The 7,224-nt window shown below is 36.1% G+C and overlaps 1 non-coding gene across 1 annotated transcript; it reads left to right on the top strand.

Moving 5' to 3' along the window:
• The first annotated feature begins 285 nt into the window (after positions 1–285).
• Positions 286–392, top strand: LOC128279766 (small nucleolar RNA R71). The gene has a single exon (XR_008269962.1). It is a non-coding gene; the product is annotated as a small nucleolar RNA R71 (small nucleolar RNA).
• Positions 393–7,224: the final 6,832 nt, after the last annotated feature.

The raw sequence follows: 7,224 nt of genomic DNA, 5'->3' as shown, positions 1-7,224 counted from the left end.
GGGTGAACCTGTGAAGAACTAAGGAAACCATCACTTTTCTTATTCAAGAGTTCTACCTAATTAAAGAGCATGGTGACTGAATCGACGTTATAGACGCTGGTTGTTTTCGTTGGCTTTGTCCTCATGACTTGCCACTGATAGTTATTTAGTGACATCTCCTCTATAAATTAATAAGCATCTTTAGGTGTTTTATTATTGATGGTTTTGCCAGCAGCTGCGTCAACCATTTGTCAAGTCGAAGGATTAAGGCCATTATGAAAATTTTGAACCTGTAGCCAGAGTGGTAACCCATGGTGAGGGCGTCTTCACAAAAGGTCCTTATATCTCTTCCATGCATCGTAGAGTGTTTCTAAATCCATCTGCACAAAAGAAGAGATATCATTACGTAATTTAGTTGTTTTAACTGGCAAAAAAAATTTAATAAAAACTTTTCGGTCATTTGTTCCCAAGTAGTGATTGATCCTCGTGGTAATGAATTCAACCACTGTTTAGCTTTATTCCTTAATGAAAAGGTAAACAACTGAAGGCGGATGGCTTCATTAGAAACGCCATTAATTTTAAAGGTATTACAAAATTCTAGGAAATTTGCCAAGTGAGCATTGGGATCCTCGTCCTGCAAACCATCAAACTGAGCAAACTGTTGTATCATTTGAATTGTGTTAGGTTTCAGTTCAAAATTGTTTGCTGCAATAGCAGGTCTAACTATACATGACTCAGTTCCTGTTAAATTAGGTTTAGTATAATCATACATAGTGCATGGAGCAGGTTTCTGATTTACAGCAATCACAGGAGGTAGCAGATTTTCTTCGTTTTCAGCCATCTCCTTGGTTGTGGTTTGAATATCGTCCACTTGCTCATTCTCTGTGTATCTTAAGCTTTGCCTTATTTCTCTTTGGTTTTTGTGAACTGTGCAATCGATCTTACTGTCAAAAAGTAATTCCTGCCTGTCACGCGGTTAACCCAGGTTCGATCCCCGACAACTGTGCCAAAAACTTGATACGTGATATTCGTGACAGGTTTTAAATATTTATAATGAACCGTTCTTAAAACTAACTATTATCACGATAAAGGCAAGTGTACCTACCGAACAGTAGTATAGCTTTAGTAAGACCGAATTATCGAACCTAAAGGAACTAAAAGTACGAGTATCAACTTTCTTTCTATTATCTAGCCTAAAAAATAAAAGGGTTTTTGTTTATCTAACTAATTAATTAAACTAAGAAATCACAGAAAAGAAGTTTGGGGAAAATACTTTTTGGGAAACTCGATTGATTAAGACAATATCTAAGGAAAAGTCCACCTAGACTTCACTTGTTATTTGACTCTAAATCGGACAATTTATTCATTCAACTTGTTCCGTAGAGATCCCTAAGTTATATTATTATCTCTCTCGAGACTAACAACGTCTAACCCTAGATTGAATAATCAAAATTTCTTTCTAATTAACGCTCTAGGGTTGCATTAACTCGATCTATGGATCCCCTTATTAGGTTTCACCCTAATTCGGCAAAATCTTGTCACCCTATCTCTAGGCGAGCAACCAACTCCGCTTAATTATGACAAATTTACTCTTAGACAGGGTCTATTCCTCCCCTGAATAAGAGTTTATCTTGAATCAATATCCTAGAATATCAAAACAAGAATTAAGAACACATAATTAAGAACAAGTCAAATATTATCATACAATTCAGATAATAATAACAAGATCCATCTTAGGTTCCATTCCCCTTAGGTTTTTAGGGGTTTTAGTTCATACTAATGAAAGAAAAAATCTCAAAAGAATAGAAGTAACAAAACATAAGAAAACCCAAAACTCCTGAGGGAATTTGAAGGGGGATCTTCAGTCTTGATGGTGAATCTAGCTTCTGAGATGGATCGATCGGCTTTCCTTCAACAATTCATTGCTTCCTCCTATGCGTCCCCCTCTTCTCCTTTTCTAGGGTGTATTTATAGGCTTTGTAATGCCTAAGAGCCCTCAAAATTGGCCTTTTCTGAATTGGACTAAACTTGGGCTCGGTAGGGACACGCCCGTCTGACACGCCCATGTGCGATTGCTTAAGGCAGTGGTCAAGGCTGTTAAATGGGCACGGGCGTGTGATCTACCCGTGTAAATTGTGCTTTGACCTTGCCAAAGGGACACGGTCGTGTGGTCTGCCTGTGTGAGGAAGTCCAGGCCGTGTTGATTTCGTACGTTAGCCCATTTTCTCCATTTTTGATCCGTTTCTCGTTCCTTTCACTCTCCTATGCTTACCTAAGTATAAAACATGAAATTAAGGCACTAGGAGCATCGAATTCACCAATTTTAAGGAAAAATCATCCATAAAATGTGCTAAGCATAAGATAGAAATATGTATAAATTACGGTTTATCATGGATGCATAGTTTGGTGTTGGAAATGGCTTTTTTTTGGTAAATTCATGTTCACATGGCCTGAGACACGAGCTTGTGTGACACACGGCCAGGCGACACAGCCGTGTGTCCCTTGTAGGTTTTAAAGCATGCAAGTTAGGTTGTTACACGGCCCAGAACATGGCCAGGCACACGGGCGTGTGGCTTGGCCGTGTGGCCCAACTCAGAGAGTTACACAGGTGAGGTCACAGGCTGGGACACAGTCATGTGTCCCTATTTTTATTGTTACACTGCCTGAGACATCTCTCACGGCCTAGCCACATGGCCATGTGGCACCTGCAGTCCATTCTTTCTAACTTTTTCTTATACTTTTTGATTGTTTCCAATTTGATCCCATATTGTTCTTAAGGTATATTTAGGGCCTCGAGGGCTCGATTAAGGGATGTTATGTATGTGATTGAACGTATTAGATTATTTTTACAATAATGTAAGAAATGAAAGTTTTAATGTTACATTTATACAATAATACTCCGTAACCCTACTCCAATGACGGATATGAGACAGGGTGTTACATTTAGTGGTATCAGAACTACGATTTAGTTGATTCTAGGATAAACTTAGTGGAGTAAATTTTAGTACATACATGCCATATATACCCTATAATAGTGTGATGCTTTTGATCCATTCTAACTTTGTATTTTCTTATAGATTCAAGATGTCAGTTGAATCAAACCGAACTATTATTAAGGAAGCTGAAAGTAATGTTCAAGCTTTAAATCTTGAAGCAAGTAATAATGCGTCTATTCCACAATATGTTGGTGATAAGATGAAAAATGTATTGTTAGGAATGATGAACCAAAGGTTAAACGAGTTCAAGCAAGCAATCTTGCAATTCCGCCACCTCCACCCCTTATTGTGCCTCATCCAGTAGCCCTGAATACTCAAAACCCTGTACTTGTGACGGTTACCCAAGTATCAATAGTTAAAATTTAAAAATGTGGAGTAGAAGAATTCAGAGGTACGGTAGATGATGCTCCTTCAAAAGCTGAGTATTGGCTAATGAATACAAAGAGAGTTTTTGTGGATTTGTTTTGCACCCCTAAAGATTGTTTTGTAGTGTGTAGTATCCTTATTGAAAGATAAGGCGTATCTATGGTGGGTTACTTTGAGCATGATGACATCGAATGATTGTGTTAATCGGGACTTCTTTCAGAATGAATTCAAGAAAAAGTATGTTAGCCGGTTGTTCATTAACCGAATAAAGAAAGTTTCTCGAGTTAAATAAGGAAACTGGACTATAGATAAGTATGAACGTGAATTTGTGTAGTTAAGCAAGTATGCTCATAACATTATATCAAATGAGGAGGAAATATGCATTAGATTTGAAGATGGGTTGAATGATGATATCCGTATGACTGTAGCAACATTAAAGTTTCTGAAATTTGTAAAACTTTCAGAATGGGCTAAGAAAGTTGAAGAAATTTGTAAAAGCAAATGATAGTCAGATTCAAAATTTTGAAATTATAACAAAAGAGGGTCATTCAAGCTTGATCAAACATCTCCATCTAAGAAATTTAGAAATGACACAAGTTGATCAACTGCTCCTATAGAGTTTGTTGGTAAAGAAAAACCGAGGCAAAGAAATTTCTAGTTAGTTAATTCTCCAGTGACTAGTGATGTATGCAATAAAAGACATTTTAGTGAGTGTCGGTCAAAATCGGGAGCTTGTTTTGGTTATGGGTCTACTGACCATTTTCTTCGTAATTATCTGAAGAAGCAAAATGATTTCAAAAATCAATAAAATAAGGCTGAAGCAACTTCTTAAAGGGCTAGACAATCTGGAAACATTAGAAATGCTACTCCTGATCGAGGAAAGAATGCCAAGATGAATGAACGGTCTAAAGCAAGAACACTAGCTAGGGCCTATACAATCTGAGCTCGATAGGAAGCTACTACTTTAGATGTTATTGTGGGTACTTTTTCTCTCTTTGATATTAATGTATATGAATTGATTGATCCTAAATCAACTCATTCGTATATATGCACTACATTAGTAGACAAAAAGAAAATACTTGCTGAATTCACTGAATATACTGTCAAAGTTACAAATCCTCTGGGTTAGTGTGTTCTAGTTAATTAGATATGTAGATCATGTCCACTGCAAATTAGGGGTTATGATTTCCCCGCTAGTCTAATGTTGTTTCCCTTGGATGAGTTTGATGTGATTCTGGGTATGGACTGGTTGACTTTGCATGATGCTATTATGAATTGTAGAAGAAAAAATTCTGTGTTAAAATGTCAGGATGGTAAACAGATCCGAATTGAGTCAAATAGATTGGATGGTACATCTAATATAATCTCAGCTATGATGCCACGGAAATGTGTTAAAAAGAGCTATGAAGCATATATTGCTTATAAGTTGATTCTACGGTTCAAAATTGAAGCTAGAATCGGTTCCAGTCGTATGTGAGTATATAGATGTATTTCCAGAATAGTTACCACGGTTACCGCTGATTAGAGAGGTTGAGTTTACTACTGAATTAATACCGGGAACATCTCTAATATCGATAGCCCCGAATAGAATGGCACCTATAGAATTGAAAGAGTTGAAAGCTCAATTGTAAGAGTTGACATGTAAAGACTTTGCTCGACCCAGCTTTTCTCCTTAGGGTGATCTTGTGTTATTTTTTAAGGAAAAGGACGAATCCATGTGACTATGTACAGATTATCTACAGCTAACAAAATCACGATCAAGAACAAGTATCCATTGCCACGTATTGATAATTTTTTTGACCAGTTGAAAGGTGCAACAATATTCTCAAAGATTGATCTTTGTTCTGGTTATTACCAGTTATGAGTTAAAGACTCAGATATGCCGAAAATCACATTCAAAACTTGGTATGGACATTATGAGTTTCTTGTAATGCCATTTGGTTTGACTAATGCACTGTTGTATTTATGGATTTAATGAATAGAATATTTAGACCGTATTTAGACAGATTTTTTGTCGTGTTCATTGTTGACATTCTAATATATTCATAAGATGAGATAGAGCATGCCTAGCATTTGAGATTTCTTTTGAAAACCTTACACGAAAAACAACTATTCACTAAGTTAAGCAAATGTGAGTTCTGGCTCAAAGAAGTCAAAATTTTTGGGACATGTGGTATCAGGAGGATTAGAATCTATCCGAGAAAAATTTTAGCTGTGGTAGATTAGAAGCCTCCAAGAAATGTATCTAAAGTCAGAAGTTTTGTGGGTTTAGCTGGATACTACAGGACATTCGTCAAGGGATTCTTGATGATTGCTATACTATTGATGAAACTATTGGAAAACGATGTAAAATTTGAATGGTCAGAAAAATATCAGCAAAGTTTTAATTAGTTGAAAGCTTTGTTAACCGAGACACTTATTTGGTTCAGCCAAAGTCCGATAAAGAATTTTTTTTACAGTGATGCTTTATTGAATGGTTTAGGTTGTGTTTTGATGCAAGAAGGAAAAGTGATAGCGTATGCATCTAGACAGTTGAAACCACATAAAAAGAATTACCCAACTCATGATTTAGAGCTTGTAGCTATTGTGTTTGCTTTGAAGATTTGGCAACACCATTTGTATGGAGAAAAATGTCATATCTTTACGGATTATAATAGCCTAAAGTATTTAATGTCACAAAAAGAATTGAATTTGAGACAGCGCAGATGACTCCAATTATTGAAAGATTATGACTTGATCATTGATTATCATCCAGGAATGGCTAATGTTGTTGCTGATGTATTGAGTAGAAAATTTTTATGTACTTTGAAAGCTTTGAAAACACGACTAACATTGAGTGATGATGGTTCGATTTTAGCTGAATTAAAAGCTAAACCAACATTTTTGTAATAGATTTTCGAAGCTCAGAAATGTGATGATGCTTTGTTAGCTAAATTGAAACAGATTGAGATGAAACCTAATTTAGATTTTCATGTGGGTTCAGATGATAGTTTGTACTTCAAAGGTAGAATTTGTGTTCTGAGAAAGTCCGATCTCATTCATCAAATTTTAAAAAAAGCTCAAAGTAGTAGCTTGTAGATTCATCCTGGTAGCAATAAAATGTACGTCGATCTAAAATAGATGTATTGGTGGCCAGGTATGAAACGAGAGATCTTTGAGTTCGTATCGAAATGTTTGGTTTGTTAGCAAGTTAAAGCCTAGTATCAAGTACCTTCTAGTTTGTTACAACTAGTGATGATTCCATAATGGAAATGGGAACGTTTTCACGATGGATTTTATATCGGGATTGTCTTTATCTCTGAGAAAGAGAGATGCTATGTAGGTCATTGTTGATCATTTGTTGAAATCTGAGCATTTTATTCCAGTGCGTATGGATTTTTCACTCAAGAGATTGGCAGAGTTGTATGTTGCTAAGATAGTTTGGTTGTACGATATGCCACTTTCTATTATTTCTGATAGAGATCCACAGTTTACGTCGATTCTAGAGCAACTTACACGAAGCTCAGCATTTCATCCATAGACAGATGGTCAATCTGAATGAGTGATTTAGATGCTTGAAGATATGCTATGATACTGTGTTCTAGAGTTTGAAGGTAACTAGGAGAGATTTCTACTGTTAGTTTAATTTGCATGCGTAACAGTTATCAGTCGAGCATTAAGATGGCACTGTACGAAGCTTTAAATGGTCGAAAGTCTTAAACTTTCTTATATTGGATTGAGCTCAATGAGAAAAATCTTTTGGGTGTTGGCTTGATACGGGAAACCGAAGAAAAATTTAAAATGATACATGATAGTCTGAAAGTGGCTTAGGATTGATAGAAATCTTACGCGGATTTGAAAATAAAAGAAATTGAATTTCAAGCCTGCGACAAAGTGTTTTTGA

This window comes from Gossypium arboreum, chromosome 8 (genome assembly GCF_025698485.1).
Source record: "Gossypium arboreum isolate Shixiya-1 chromosome 8, ASM2569848v2, whole genome shotgun sequence".
NCBI lineage: Eukaryota > Viridiplantae > Streptophyta > Magnoliopsida > Malvales > Malvaceae > Gossypium > Gossypium arboreum.
Note: the sequence above shows the minus strand (reverse complement) of the source record. Positions and strands in the feature narration are given on the sequence as shown.